Here is a 15,667-nt window from a genome sequence, read left to right as displayed (position 1 = left end):
GTTACAGAACTTTAGGAGGGAACGAACTTAAAGGCTACTGGACATCAGAAATCCTAATTCGATGAAGTGAAAATTGAAACTGAGAGTTGAATTGAGATTTGCTGACGGTCCCACAAGAAGTTAGGGGCAGATTATAAACTCACTCCTGGCTCACACCCCCTCACACCTGACTGATGCCCCTAGGCCCTGCCTGATTCCACTGCGGCTCCAAAACTTTGTCCTACTTCGTCTTACCACCAGATCTGATTTACAGGAAACAAGCTAGGCAGTTTGGCTGTCGTGCACTTCACCTGCTTCCTTACTCCATCCATCTTCCGAACTGCCTAGAGAAGCAGAGGCTGGGAGGGAGGTTTGGAGGCAGCAGGAAGAAGCCTCAGGCAAAACAAGCAGCTCACAAGCTTTCTGTCTGGTCTGTGCTGTGGAAGTTAACTTTGGCAGCAAACAAGATAGGGCGAGGTAGCCAGGGGAAAAGCTGCCACTCAGACCCAGGCTCCCTAGAGGACAGAGCAGCAGATCTAGTAAACTGAAGCCCAGCCTTAGAACAAGCAGGTCGGTCGCTCACTCTTGGCCTCTATGTCCTGTATCTGTAAAGCAGGACAGGAGCCAGTTGTTGGAGATACTAGAAGGGGTTAACATTTTAAAGAGCAAAAGCTAAGTAGAGCAGGACTTGAATGTGTGAGGCCGCAGGGTACCTCCCCCTCACCGCACAAGCAAGGGTCTTTCTCACTCTCGTTTTTTTTATCACTAGGACTTCCTTCCACTGCTCCCCAGCAGACGCTCTTTCTCTTTTCCCCAGAGGAGGGTGAGAGACAGAAAGGAGAGATAACATGACACCAAGCATGAGGCCCCAAGTTCAATACCCAGCATCCCACGCGCTAGAGTAACACTCTGGTTCTTTCCCTCTTTCTATAATTAACAAATAAGTAAATCTTCAAAAATTAACCGAGCAGGGTAGGAGCAGATAGCATAACGGTTATGCAAAGAGGCTCTCACGCCTGAGGCTCCAGAGTCTCAGGTTCAAACCCCACCACCACCACCCCCACACCATAAACTACAGCTGAGCAGGGCCCTGATAAAAAGAAACTAAGTAAAAATACACCGCAATAATAATATCAGAGCAAATGCCGGAACACGGTGCCTCCCATCACACATCATGGACATAAGCAATCGGATTTTTATGAAGCCAATTCTGCAGTCACACAAGTAGGAAGCCAAACAAAGGCCGCGGCCCACCCAGCGCCACAGGCAGTCGGAAGGCCTCAGCTTTACGGGGCTGTTGAGCTGTGCACGTGCTCGGTCTTTGTTCCGGGGAAGAGTCACATAGGCCGGAGACGTGGCTTTGGGGGTAAACAGGCTGGGCTTGGAAGTTTTTTATTTTTTTATTTATTTTGGCAGTCTTGAGTATTAAGCAAAAGACAAGGCAGAGCAAGGATCTTCGGGCCTTCTGCTTCCTATCGAGTCACCAGGCTTGGCAGCCCTGTCCTCCCGGGCCGGGGGTTCAAGAGCCTAGAGGACACAGGCCATTTCAAGTCCCACTGCCCAGTGCCACCCCCGGGGTCTCCCTCGCCTACATCCACACCCCAACCGGCATGAACCCTACAGATTTACTCCTGAATCTCTGCCTGACTGTGGGGAGCACACACCCCTCAACCTTTCGTGTCCCCTTGGCCTACAAGGGTCCCCGCAAACTTCAAGTGTCAGCTCCCCTGCTCCTGGTCACATTTTTATTTACACCAGAGCACGACACAGATCTGGCTCATGCCAGTGCCGGGGATTGAACCCGTGACCGCGGAGCCTTGAGCACGATTATATTATTATTATTTTTCCCCCCCAGAGCGCAGCTCCGCTCTGGCTTATGGTGGAGCGGGGGGGGGGTGGGGATTGAACCTGGGACTTTGGGGTCTCGGGCAAGAGAGTCTCTTTGCATAACCACTGTGCTGTCTCCGGGTCTTTTGCTGCTGCATCTCCGCGGGCCCTCCCTGCAGTCCTTCTTTTTCTCGGGTTGGTGATGAGACCAGAGATAAAGAGAGAGAGAGAGAGAGAGAGAGGAGAGTCGCCGGCAGCACTGCTCCGCTGGGGCTCGAGTGTGTGCACTCTACTGGGCGCTGCACGCATTCAAGTGTCTTTCATCTTCTGAGAACTGAAGGGGCGGGTGGTGGCCCACGTGGTAGCGCGCAAGGTCCCGGGTTCGAGCCCCCAGCGGCCCCGCCTGCAGTGCTGAAGCAGGGCTGCGGTGTCTCCCCTTCTCTCTCCCTTTCTGGCCGTCTCTGGGCAATAAAGATCATTTAAATCAATGAAAACCTGGTTCAAGCCCCGAGTCCCCCACCTGCAGGGGGGAAGCTTCACAACTGGTGAAGCAGTGCGGCCGGTGCCTGTCTGTCTGTCTCTCTCCCTCTGTCCCTACCTCCCCCGTCCGTCTGGGTCTCTTATCTTCATCCAATAAATAAGCAAATCAAACATTAACAAAATAAATAAATAAAAAGTTCCTGGGGCCAGGCGGTGGGGGGCGCACCTGGTGACGGGCTCACGTTACAAGGACGCGGGTTCGAGCTCCCAGTCCCTCACCTGCAGGGGGGAAGCTTCGCGAGCGGCAAAGCAGGGCGGCGGGCGTCTGTCCGTCTGTCTGTCCCTCCCTCCCTCCCCCGCCCCTGTCAGGGTCTCTCTGTCCTGTCAGATCAAAACATAACAACGTATATTTTTAACTCCGCACAGAAAATGCGCCGTGAATGGAAAGCAAACCAACCGCCAAGCGGAGGCGGTGCCGCCTCCTCCAGGCCGCCCGCGGCCCCGGCCCGGGAGCCAAGGGGACGGTTGAGGGGCCCTCAGGAGCTCCCCGGGGAGGACGCGGCGGAGGCTCGGGGTTCGAGTCCCGAGGGCGGTGCGACTCACGGTTTCGGGGTCCCCGAGTCTGAAGGATGAGCGGCCCGGACCTGAGGGTCTGGGGGTCCCCAGGCTGCTCCCCCGGCCGCCCCGCCGGGCCCGCTCACCTGTGGCGCCACCGCCGCTCCTCCGCCTCCTCCTCCTCAGCGGCCCGCGGGCTCCGCGCCCCCAGCGACCGGCGGGCCGGGGCTGCGCGCGCAGCGGGGCGAGAGCCGGAACCGCAGGCGCCGGCGGAGCCCGAGTTCAAGCGGACCCCGCGCCGCTCAGCCGCGAGTCCCACGTTGGCCCGGCTCGGCGTCGCCGTAAAGCCTTCCCCCGCGCGCCCGCCCCTACCCGCGCGAAGGTTCCGCCCTAAAGCCCAACGGCTCGGGCACCGCCCCGGAGGAAGGCGGAGTCAGAGCGCTCGCCCCGCCCCGAACCTCTGGTCCCGCCCCCTCCGCGGAGGCTCCTCCCCCGTGAGTCGCCGGCTGAGTATAAAACCGGGTGGCGCGCCTCGTTGAGCGCAGAAATCGGGTTCTAGGCCCTGGTCCTCACCTGCCGGGTGAAGCAGGGCTGCAGGTGTCTCTCTGTCTGTCTCTCTCTCTCTCTCTCCCTCCCCTTCCACTCTCAATTTCTCTGTCCTATCTAATAAAAATTAGAAGAAGAAGAAGAAGAAAAAAAAGAGGAAAAAAAGCTGGCCTCCAGGAGCAGTGGATTCCCAGTGCCCGCACTCAAGGCCCAGCCATAACCCTGGAGGGAAAAAAATATATAAGTGAAACAGCAGTATGAGGTTAGTGATGATAGTAGGGTATAGCGTAAAGTAACTTCCCCTTCCTCTCGATTTCTGGCTGTCGCCACCCAATAAATAAAGATAATAAAAAATTAAAATTAATAAATAATGGTTTGGGGAAAAAAAATATAAAAGCCAAGCAGAGCTCAGATTTGAACCTTCCGTATACTGGATGCTGCATGGCGGCTGCCATGCTGTGGTGGTGGAGGGGGCGGATGGATGTGTTGCAAGCCAGTGGCTGGTTGTTAGAGCTCAGACAGCAGCAGTATCCACCACCCACCCCCCAACCTTCAGTCTTCCAACCGAGATCAGGACAGACTTTGGCTCCTGCCTCCCCGCCCCCAGCCCCACCCCTGCTAAAGTCTCCGGTGTTCTCCTCAGCCTTGCTCTCTGGATTGGTATCTTTCTCAAGGACCGGGTAAGAATCCCAGTTCAAGCCCCCCGCTCCCCACCTGCAGGGGAGTCGCTTCACAGGCGGTGAAGCAGGTCTGCAGGTGTCTATCTTTCTCTCCCCCTCTCTGTCTTCCCCTCCTCTCTCCATTTCTCTCTGTCCTATCCTACAACGATGACATCAAGAACAACAATAATAGCTACAATAATAAAACAACTGAAAGGAAAATAAATAAATATTTTTTTTAAAATCATCTTTCCTAACCTGATAGGTGGAGCAGTTCTAGAATTTTGGACTGCCAAGTATGAGTTTGATTCCTGACATCGTGTATGCCAGAGTGATAGACTAACCTGCTCCTTCTCTCTCCCTTTCTCCCTCTCTCTAAATTAATTTTTTAATAGAAATCGGTGGCCAGCTGGTGGCTTACCTATTAAGAACATACACATTACCATATGAGAGCATCTGTGTTCAGGTCCCCGTCCCCACCCAGAGGGAAGCTTCATGAGCTGTGGGACAGTGCAGCAGATGTCTCTTCTTCTCTCTCTCTCTCATCCTCTATCAAAAAAAAAAAAAAGATGGTTACTGGAAGCAGTGGAGTCCTTATGCATTGAGCCCCAGCAATAACTGATGGGAAAAGGAAAAAAGAAGGAGGAAAACGAGGAGGAGGAGAGAAAAAAGGAAGGAAGGAATTTTCTTCCCTGAGTCTGATATCAGTTAAGGATTTGCTGGGTTCTGTGCTTTTGAAACCCTGTGGCCTGTGACCAAAATGTGCCCCAGTTCTGTGCAAAAAATGGGTGATCCTGGTGCCCGTTTCCCGGGGTTCTTGAAAGGAATAAATTCATACATAGGCAGGTTTGGCACAAAGTTAGGGAAGTTTGGGGGCCAGATGGTGGCACATCTGATAAAGCCTTTGTACAATGTACAGAGACCTGGTTCCCCCCCACCCCCACCTGCAGGGGGAAAGTTTCATTAGCAGTGAAGCAGTGCTGTGTGTGTGTGTCTCTCTCCCTCTCTACCTACCCCTTCTCTCTCTCTCTCTCTCTCTCATTTTCCTTTCAACTCTATAAAAATTAAATATTAAAACATAATAAACATAAATAAAACAGAGGCATGATGTTGGATTAGTGTCTGCTAGTGACTTCATTATACAGACATCCCTCTTCCTCAGCCCCAGGATAGAGCTCTAGAAATCTTGTCCTTCTCCAAACAAGACTCACTCAGGTCAAAAGCCACATCCGTTTGCCCAACCTCCCAAGGTCAAGCCTTCTTGGCCTGCCCAAGCCAATTAGAACTCAAGGCCGTATGCTCTGCTCAGTGCACTTCTTTTTCTGGCTGGCTTTAATCTGGGTTTTTCACATCCTCTAGCTCAGCCTTGACCTGCACAGAAGCCTCCTATGCGTGAGAGAAAATAGGCATGTGAATCTCAGCACCCTTGTAATCCTTGCGGTGCTCAGAGCCCAGAACACTGCTGGGGTGGGGAGGGGGTCATGGCTGGGGACTAAATGAGGCTGTGGCAGACGTTCTAAGTGGTGCTCGAGTTCTTTGCACTCCATCCTTCCCTTCGTCCATGCAACCGCCCTAGAGCAGTCGCCAAGCCAAGTGGACTAGATGCTGTCAGAAGTCGGACCCGAGGTGGGAACCCGCACGAACCGTCCAGTCTGGGGAGCTGGAGTTGCCCATTCAACATACCCAAGGCACAGACTGGAAATACCACTCCTCTGCCCCCAACCTCAACCCAGCAGCCTTCTGAGAACAAGGACAGCAGGGCCGCCTCAGGAATAGCTTCCTTATCCTCTCCCCCTTGCACAGAGGAGGTGGCTCCTCTCTCCTGGAAAGTTACAGAGAAGCACCGCCTCCTGGCCGCCTTGAGCTTTCTCACGGTAGGTGAGGGTCATGTGGTGCCGGGTGCCCGGGGGTATCAGTGTCCGCTTTCACCCAATGGGCACAAGCATCTCTTACTCAGCGGGTTTGAACAAAATGGTCAATATTTGTTTTAGTGAAACTGCAAGGCTCAACTCCTCAAGACGAGAAGCCAGAAGTGAATTGTTTCTTTTCCTTTCTTTTTATTTTTGTATTATCTTTATTTGACAGAGACGGCCAGGTATCAAGAGGGAAAGGGGAGATAGAGAAGAAGAGAGACACAACTGTGCTGGTCATTCCGCCAGCTCCCCTGCATTGCTCGATACTGTTGTCTATTTACATAATCACTGTTTTGCCTGAGACCCGCCGGCAGGGTATTGGTTTAATCCCCATTGGTTAGAACTTTTGCAACAGCTGCTATGGAAGCTTGCTACCTTCCAGCTCTTTTTCTCCACCCCCTCTCCTAGCCATTTCCTTTTCCCACTTGCCACTTCCGGTTAAAGAGATATATATATTGTCTCTGATCAATAAAGGCACTGCATTGCGTTCCCACTCAGCCACGAGTTCCTCGGCTCTCTCTGGCGAAGCTAGTCTGAAACAACTGCACACCTGCTTCACCACTTGTGAAGCTTTCCCCATGCAGGTGGGGACTGAGGGCCTGAACTCAGGTCCCTGTGCATTGCGACATGTACGCTCAACCAGGCATACCGCCACTCAGCCCTCTTTCTTTCTTTTTTTGATAGAAGCGGAAAGAGAGAGGAGACTACAGCACCAAAGCTTCCTTCAGCGCTGTGAGGGCCTGGCTCAAACCTGGGTCACACACATGACAAAGCAGCACATTACCCAAACAAGGTATTGACATCTTGCCCACTCCAGCCCACCTTTAAGTGGCGATAGATGGGAACACACGCTTCTTCAAAGAATATATGCAAACTGTAAGTAAGGACCTGAAAAGATGCTCTGCATTAGTATTCACTGGGGAAATGTAAACCAGAGCTGTAGAGAAATACCAGAGCATTAGAACAAGTAAGTAGATAAATAGATAAATAGATAATGGGTAAAGCGCTCTCTCTTTTTTTTTTCTTCACCAGAGTATGGTTCAAGTCTGGTTTATGGTGGTGTGAGGGATTGAACATGGAGCTTTGGAGCCTCAGGCATGAGACTTTCTTTGCAAAACCATTATGCTATCTACCCTGCCCTAGAATGGGTCATAGTACAACCACTGTGTGGCAAAAATAAGTGTAAGCATCAAACATAGGTGAGAGTGCAAAAACACTAAATCGCCCCCACATTGCTGGTAAGTTTGTTAAATTGCAAAACTCCTCCTGATCTCACCTCATGATTGGTATGGCAGGCAGCAGGCCAGCTAGCAATCAGGTAAGTGCTCTGAGAAGCCGTCCCTGTCTGAATGAAATGGGTTTATAGGTAGGAGGAAGGTGAAATAAAGCAAAGGGATAGTTTCAGGTTCAGGTAGCCTCACTATGGGCATGGACAAAGGTCTAGTGATTTGTTATCTCATGATCCTTTTGAGAATGGATAAGATTACCTCACCTATGTTGACCAGAAAACTCCATACTAACCAGTTAAGACTGCACGCCTGCAGGAGATTAAAATTACAAGAGGCTTGAAACCACAGTTAGGTGTTAAGTCCTGGTGAGCTTAGCAAAAGAGCCTCCATTTGGGGCCTGCCGTTTTCTTTTTAACAGAATATAAAATGATATCTAACCACTCTGGCAAATAGTTTGTGGATGTCTTTGAAAAAAAAAAAAATCAACAGGCACTTACCCTGCAGCCCAACAAGAGCATTTCTGGTTATTTATCCCAGGGAAAAAAAAAAATAATGAAAACTATGTGTAAACCCCTCCATAAATGTTAAGAGTAGCTGCATTAGGAATAGCTCTAAACTGGAATGTCCCTTCTTGGGTGTTTGCTTTAGCAAACAGCAATACGTCATGTCATGGAGTACTGCTCAGCAATAAAAAGTAATGCAGGGGCCGGATGGTGGTGCACCAGGTGGAGTACACACACTGCCATGCGCAAGGACCCATGTTCAAACCCCAGATGCCCACCTCCAAAGGGGGAGCTTCACAAGAGCTAAAGCAGTGCGGCAGGCATCTCTCTTTTCCCGTTTCTATCTCTCTGTCACCTCTCAATTTCTTTCTGTCTTGATAAATAAAAGGGGCGGCCACAAAAAGCCGTGGATTCGCTGTGCAGGCATTGAGCCCCAGCGATCATCTCGGGGACAATAAAGTAAATAAAGTCATTTAAGATGAAATGATCTCAAGAGAAGGGCACTTTTAAGAGCTTGTTTGGAGGTTCTAGCAGGGGAGCACAGCTACTCGTATACCCTCAAGCAAAAACCAGTCTGTCTCTATTCAGAGAAGAGAAAGAGAGAGGGAGTCGGGCGGTAGGGCAGTGCGTTAAGCGCATGTGGCACAAAGCACAAGGACCGGCATAAGAATCCCGGTTCGAGCCCCCGGCTCTCCACGTGCAAGGGAGTCTCTTCACATGTGGTGAAGCAAGTCTGCAGGTGTCTGTCTTTCTCTCCCCCTCTCTGTCTGCCCCTCCTCTCTCCATTTCTCTCTGCCCTATCCAACAACAATGACAATAATAACTACAACAATAATGTATGCTTTACATTGGTTTGTTCTAGCCCTCCCCCGCCAAGAGAATTGGATCAGTCCTGTTAATTTCGCGGGCCTGCTTGGCCCCGCCCCAAGGAACCCCGAGAGAGGGTTCCTGAGTCCGAGAGTTCCTGAGTTCCTGAGTTCGAGGGTAAGGGAGAGAGTTCCTGAGTTCGAGAGTTTCAGAGTTACAGAGTAAGAGAGAGTTCCACAGTGGAAGAGTTTGAGAGGGTTCCCCAGTACGAGAGTTCCAGAGTTCCAGAGTAAGGGAGAGAGTTGCTGAGTTCGAGAGTTTGAGAGTTACAGAGTAAGAGAGAGTTCCTGAGTTCAAGAGTTTGAGAGTTACAGAGTAAGAGAGAGTTCCTGAGTTCGAGAGTTTGAGAGTTACAGAGTAAGAGAGAGTTCCACAGTGGAAGAGTTTCAGAGGGTTCCCCAGTACGAGAGTTCCAGAGTTCCAGAGTTGGAGAGTTCCCGAGTTACAGAAAAGGAAAGAGTGCTTGCGCCGCCGCAAAGAGACAGCAGAGTTCTGTTTGGTGATTAGTTTGTCTTAGTTTGTGAATCGTTGTTCCTGAATAAAGAAATACAGCTTCCCTGCCCAGCCGTTGTCTCCGCGTCTCTGTTACCCGCCGTGAAGCTAGCCGGCCTGGCAAGAGCCTCCGAAGAATTTTAACAACAGGCAACAAAAGGGAATAAATAAATAAATATTCAAAAAGAGAGAGTGCGCAAGAGAGAGCTGCAGATCTGCTTCACTGATCATGAAGCGTCCTCCCTGCAGGTGGAGAGCCAGTCCTTGCACAGGGTAATGTGCGTGCTTAGTTGCGTGTGCCATCACCCAGCCTGCCTTCTTCATCTTCTTCTCCTTCTCCTCCTCCTCCCTCTCCTCCTCCTGCTTTTTTAAACAGAAGCAGAGAAGGCAAAAAAGGCAGAGAGACAGTGAAAGAGACCAGAGCACTAAAGCTTCCTTCAGTGCAGTGAGACATGGGCTCCATTCTGGGCTGTACACATGACAGAGTGGCACACAGCCCAAGTGAACTGTCTTACTGATCCAATCACAGCTCGACTTCTAATACCCCCAAACTGGAAACTACTCAAACATTCAATAACAGGTGGACCTGACACTTTATAGACTATCTACAATATGTGTATAGGGGAAAACTCCTCGGCAATAAATAGGATTTGTCACCAATGCTTCCCACAGACCTGTGAGGTAATAAGTAAACAAGAGTTTCCGTTTAGGGCCTGCCATTTTCTTTTTAACAGAATAAAAAACGATATCTAACCACTCTGGCAAATAGTTTGTGGATTTCTTTGAAAAAGTCAACCGGCACTTACCCTGCAGCCCAACAAGAGCATTCCTGGTTATTTATCCCAGGAAAAAAAAAAAAAGAAAACTATGTGTAAAGCATACAGACACACAGACACAAGGCAGCAGTGGAAAGCATAATGGTTATGCAGAGACTCTAATGTCTGAGGCTTCAAAGTCCCTGGTTCAATCCCTGCAGCACCACAAGCCAGAGCTGAGCAATGCTTAGAAACAAAAAGACAAACAAACAAACAAGAAAGTACAGAGAGAGAGAAAGAGAAAAAACAGGCAGATGACCAGTTGGTTTTCTTCCCTGGATTGTTCATGTGCTGACGATGCACCAGACTAGAGACAAAATGTGTTCCCCCAACTCCCCCGCTTGTGCCCAGAGACCTGGGGTTTGTTGAGGGTGGGAAGGAAGGCTGTGAACTTTGGAGAAGAGCCGGGGTCTCACTGGAAGAATGGGCGAGCAACAGGGCCTGAGGAACACTGCTCAGCTCATTGGATGTTCTTGAACTCTCAGGGTCAGAGCTGTCCCCTGTTCTTCCCTCACATCCCTCCAAAAATGACCGATGTGAGGAGAAACTGGGTGACTTAGGCACCTAGGCTGCCCAGAGTTCCACGCCCCTCCTCTGGGCAGTTTCCACATTCACCAGTCACATGACCTCAGAGGGCGTAGGAACAGTGACAGCAGGGGGACCACATCATCCATTGGGCTGCAGAGACAGTTCAAGAACTCCGTGAGTTTGTCCGTGTCACTAAGGAGACAAAGGCAGGGAGCGTCCCTAGCCTTGTGCTTTGCTTCTGAAATTTAGAATGAATCCTAGAAAGTGGAAGGCCATGAAAGACACATGACAGCCCCAGGATTTGCTGAGTACTTTTTAAAAGCTTAGTAAATTAACTCAAGAGAAAGTGAGCAAGAGAGAGCACATGGCTCTGGCACATGTGAAGCTGAGGATCAAACTCAGGACCTCACACTTGAGAGACCAGTGCTTTACCCAGAGCAGCACCTCCCAGGCTACTGCTTGGCTGGGTAAGTAGTTATCTACCAGTGACAAGGACAAGGGACATGACCTCTGAGGGCAGGAGCTCTGTAGGGGCCAGGAAGTAGCACACCTGATTGAACGCATACGCTACCATGCACAGGGTCCCAGGTCCGAGCCCCAGTCCCCTACTTATAGGAAGAAAGCTTCACAAGTGGTAACATGAGTAGCTGCAGATGTCTCTCTGTGTCTCATGTCTCTCCCTTTCTCTCTGTCCCAGACATATGAAAAAATGCTCCAAGTCACTGACTGTCAGAGAAATGCAAATAAAAACAATGATATACCACTTTACCTCTGTGAAAATGTCATACATCAGAAAGGATAGTAACAACAAATGGGGCTGGGGAGCTATAATGGTTATGCAAAAGACTTCCAAGCCTAAGGCTCTGAGGTCCCAGGTTCAATCCCCAGCACCGCCATAAACAGGAACTGAGCAGTGGTCTGGTCTCTCTCTTTCTCACTCATCAAAATAAATAAAACAGGGTGGGGGTAGATAGCATAATGATTATGCAAAGAGAATCTCATGTCTGAGGCTCCAAAATCCCGTGTTCAGTCCCCCTGCAGCACTAAAAATCAAAGCTGGGCAGTGCTCTGGTAAAAAGAAAGATAGATAAATAAAAAATAATAAATAGATAAATATGCTGAAGAGATTGTGGAGGCAAAGTGTAAATTGGTCCAACCCCAGTGGAGAGCAGTCAGGAGAACTCTTAGAAAGATAGAAATGGACCTACCCTGTGACCCAGCAATTCCTCTCCTGGGGATATACAGTTGTCCCTTGTTTATTGAGATTAATCAGTTCTAGACTCTATCTCAATAAGTGAATTTCTATGAAGCAGGAGTCTTTATAAATTAAAATTTTTTTTGTATTTAGAGCATAGAAAACTGTCGGGTTCCTCGGAATCTTGGGCCAGATGCGGCAGGGGTGAGTTTGCTGAGGGGTCTTTCCAGCGTACCGTGGCAGCGGACTATACAACAAACCTCCTCAGGATACCGTGATGTTGGGACTATGTGATAGCTTGATAGAGCTTAGGGAGAACTACCCCCATCCTTGGATGGAGGTCTGAGAAGATGCCCTCTTGGTGAGTCCTCTCTCTCAACCGAGGTGAGCAAAAGGGGGAAACTCAGACTTGGTTCTTTCCTTCTTGACTCTCAGGCCCACAGAAACCCCAATACTTCCCTCCATTAACTGCAGGCCACATGGCCGCCTACCTTTTTTTTTTTTTCTTCCTTCCTTCCTTCCTTCCTTCCTTTTTTTTTTTTAATGTCTTTTTTTAATTTTTTTATTTAAGAAAGGATTAATTAACAAAACCATAGGGTAGGAGGGGTACAACTCCACACAATTCCCACTGCCCAATCTCCATATCCCACCCCCTCCCCCGATAGCTTTCCCATTCTCTATCCCTCTGGGAGCATGGACCCAGGGTCATTGAGGGTTGCAGAAGGTAGAAGGTCTGGCTTCTGTAATTGCTTCCTCGCTGAACATGGGCGTTGACTGGTCGGTCCATACTCCCAGTCTGCCTCTCTCTTTCCCTAGTAGGATGGGTCTCTGGGGAAGCTGAGCTCCAGGACACATTGGTGGTGTCTTCAATCCAGGGAAGTCTGGCCGGCATCCTGATGACACCTGGAACCTGGTGACTGAAAAGAGAGTTAACATACAAAGCCAAACAAATTGTTGAGCAATCATGGACCCAAAGCTTGGAAAAGTGGAGAGGAAGTATTAGGGAGGTACTCACTGCAAACTCTAGTATACTTCTGCTTTCTTACTTTGGTATGGCCGCCTACCTTAAGATTCACTTACTCAACGTTCACAGAGAACACACCTTTTTTTTTTTTTTTAACTAAATTAATGATTTTTATTTTTCGAGAACACAACTTTTGATGTCCTCAATTTGCATCAAACCTTGCTTATCTTCTCTCTATATTGCCTTAACTGGTTCAACCCCTCTCCTCCCCTCAAACACATTTGAGTAATTAAATGCCTGCATCAGGAGGCTAATTATCTTGACCTTTATGTATCTGCATCAATTCTTGTCATACCAGCCCCCTACCATAGGGGCAAGCTGACCTTTAAGAAACCTGTAATTTCTGACATATTTCAATAATAATTCCCTTTGTTTGGTTTTCTATTTTACTTATGTCCACCTTCTAATAAATGAGATCCGAGCACGCTGCAGGTCTCCCCGGTGTCTTTACTCAAGAAAGAACCGGTCCGTTACCTTTCCCCTGGAGATCACCCTGCCAGAGACCCCGACACCGTGATGGTGGACAGAACCTTTTATTGTCTCAGTTATAAGTTTATAAAGGGGTAGCTGTGCAGGGGAAGTAGCCAAGCTGGCCAGTGAGACCAATATCTCCTTATAAGGGAAAAGAGAGCAAGGCAATGAGAAGGTATGGATGGTGATGCAGGAATAGGGAAATAGAAATTTAAAGAAGGTGAAGCCCACCAGAGGGAGGAGGGGTGGGTGATGCGGCAAGGCTGATAGGAAGGTTGGAATTCCCCCACGTACTCTGGCCACATCTTGCTCAACCACAAGGCTGGCATGCCAAGGGGAGTCTGATAGACGAGCTTCCCGGGGGGGGGGGGGGACAGCCATCCATGCTCAAACACTCATTAGACCCACAGAAAACCATTAAACCATTCATCTCGCCAATTAAAAAATAATAATAATTAAATGAAAAAGCAGAAACTCTGGGCTTGTAAGTAAGGACTTAAGAGAGACACGTTCTCCAGGAAGACTTCCTGACTATTCCAGTCCTCCAGCATGAAGAAGGGCCCCTACCTCTAGATTCCGGTAACTCCTGTAACCCGACCTGTTCTTCTGACCAGGTGAGAGCTTCCAAGATGTAAGGGTTCTGTTGGATTGGACAAAATGACATTTTTTTTGTGATTGGTTGGACTAAAACAACCACCACCATCAATTGTCGGTCAAAGTTCAGTATATCAGTCAAACTTCACGGTGTCAGTCTGCCGGGCTAGCTTTGCGGCAAGAGACAGACGACCAGGGACACAAGGCTGAACGGAGAGACAGTATTTCTTTATTCACGAGCGAACGGTTCAAAAAACTAATCTAATCTAATCACCACACAGTTCTGTCCTGCCTCTCTCTCCTCCACAACACAATCAGGAACTAAGGAAGTAGGTAGGATAGGGGGCGGGGAGAAGCAAGAAGCGGGAAAAGGCAGAGGCAGGGGGAGTGAGACCAAACCAGTGTACCAGAATGACCATGTAAACAGACCACAACGTCAAGCAATGTAACAGAAGGGCTCTCAGAAGCAGAACTAGAAGCACGCCGACCATCAGTCACCTGTTTTGGAACAGCTTTCCCAAACATGCGGATGTTCTTTGCATAGATGAGGTCAGGGGAGCCCAGAGAGGTCATTTCCTGACTCTGAGTCACACAGCATGTCCGCTATGACTAGCTGGTTGATGACTGGGGTGAGCTGGGGTGGAGCAGCATCTGTTAGAGGTAGAGAGCTCAGCTCTGAAGGCCCTGCCATTGCAGCTATGGGGGTGGCAGGAAGTGAGGAGCCTTCGGAAGCTGAGGAGGGGACGAGCAAAATCATTTCTGTGGGTGTTTCCAATTAGGGGTTTCTGTGAAGTCTGAGTCCAGCTATGGAATCTGTTTGCCAAGACCGGTATCTTACTCCCACCCACCAGCTTGGGTTCTTCTGCTCAGATGGGTTAGAGCTGGCAGGAAGCAGGCACAGGCTGGGCCTCCCCTCTCAAAAACCCAAACTCGTGGTCCAGGAGGTGGTGCAGTGATAAGTCTTTGGACTCTCAAGCATGAGGTCCTGAGTTCGATTCCCGGCAGCACATGTGCCAGAGTGATGTCTGGTTCTTTCTCTCTCTTCCTATCTTTCTCATAAATAAAATAAAAGTCTTTAAAACACACACACACACAAAACAACAACAAACAAAACAAAAAAAACCCAAACTCACCCCTCCTGAAAGCTGACAGGTCACTGTTTTTCCCCAGGGCCACCTTGGAAGAATGTGGGAGCCACAGCAGACGGGGTCCCATCAAAGGAGGGACTGTCTTGATTGCAGAAGTAAGGGGGTGGTGGCTAGGGAAGAATGAGGGTGACAGGGAGGTCCCAGGACTGAGGAAGAGAACAGATGACAGAGACAGTGATGACACAGAGGGGAAGCTGTGGGCAGGGCTTGGCTTCACAGAGCTACCTTCCTGAGTTTTTTAAAACTTTTTTTTTTTTTTGTCTCCAGGGTTATTGCTGGGGTTCGGTGCCTGCACCATGAATCCACCATTTTTCCCCCTTTTGTTGCCCTTGTTATTTTATCATTGTTGTGGTTATTATTATTGTTGCTGTTGTTGCTGTCGTTGGATAGGACAGAGAGAAATGGAGAGAGGAGGGGAAGACAGAGAGGGGTAGAGAAAGATAGACACCTGCAGACCTGCTTCACCGCCTGTGAAGCAACTCCCCTGAAGGTGGAGAGCCGGGGCCTCAAACTGGGATCCTTACACTGGTCCTTGCACTTTGCACCACGTGTGCTTAACCCGCTGCGCTACCGCCCGACTCCCTTTTTAAAACTTTTAAAAAATGTTTTTATTTATTTATTATTGGATAGAGACAGAGAGGAATTCTGAGGGGAGGGGGAGACAGAGGGAGAGAGAGAGACACACCTGTAGCCCTGCTCTACCACCTGAGAAGCTTTCCCCTTGCAGGTGGGGACCAGGGGCTTGAACCTTCGACCTTGTGCACTACAATGCGTATGCTTAACTAGGCACACCACTGCCTGGCCCCCCTTCCTGCCTTTTAAGTTGTCTTTCTGGCCCCCTT

At 49.5% G+C, this 15,667-nt stretch overlaps 1 protein-coding gene across 5 annotated transcripts in view; it reads right to left on the bottom strand.

The window, feature by feature from the left end:
* FAM118A (family with sequence similarity 118 member A) overlaps positions 1 to 14,834 on the bottom strand; it is a 43,483-nt gene extending 28,649 nt beyond the window's left edge. For 2 of the 5 annotated variants that reach the window (XM_060188756.1, XM_016192043.2), the window contains exon 1: positions 2,988 to 3,128. The gene's annotated coding sequence lies outside the window, so the exon portion shown is untranslated. Of the gene's footprint in view, positions 1 to 2,987; positions 3,214 to 14,810 lie in introns of those variants that run through there. The other 3 variants (XM_060188757.1, XM_060188758.1, XM_060188759.1) reach the window with 3 other exon arrangements.
* Positions 14,835 to 15,667: the final 833 nt, after the last annotated feature.

The sequence above is a fragment of the Erinaceus europaeus genome, chromosome 4, assembly GCF_950295315.1.
Source record: "Erinaceus europaeus chromosome 4, mEriEur2.1, whole genome shotgun sequence".
Classification (NCBI taxonomy): domain Eukaryota; kingdom Metazoa; phylum Chordata; class Mammalia; order Eulipotyphla; family Erinaceidae; genus Erinaceus; species Erinaceus europaeus.
Note: the sequence above shows the minus strand (reverse complement) of the source record. Positions and strands in the feature narration are given on the sequence as shown.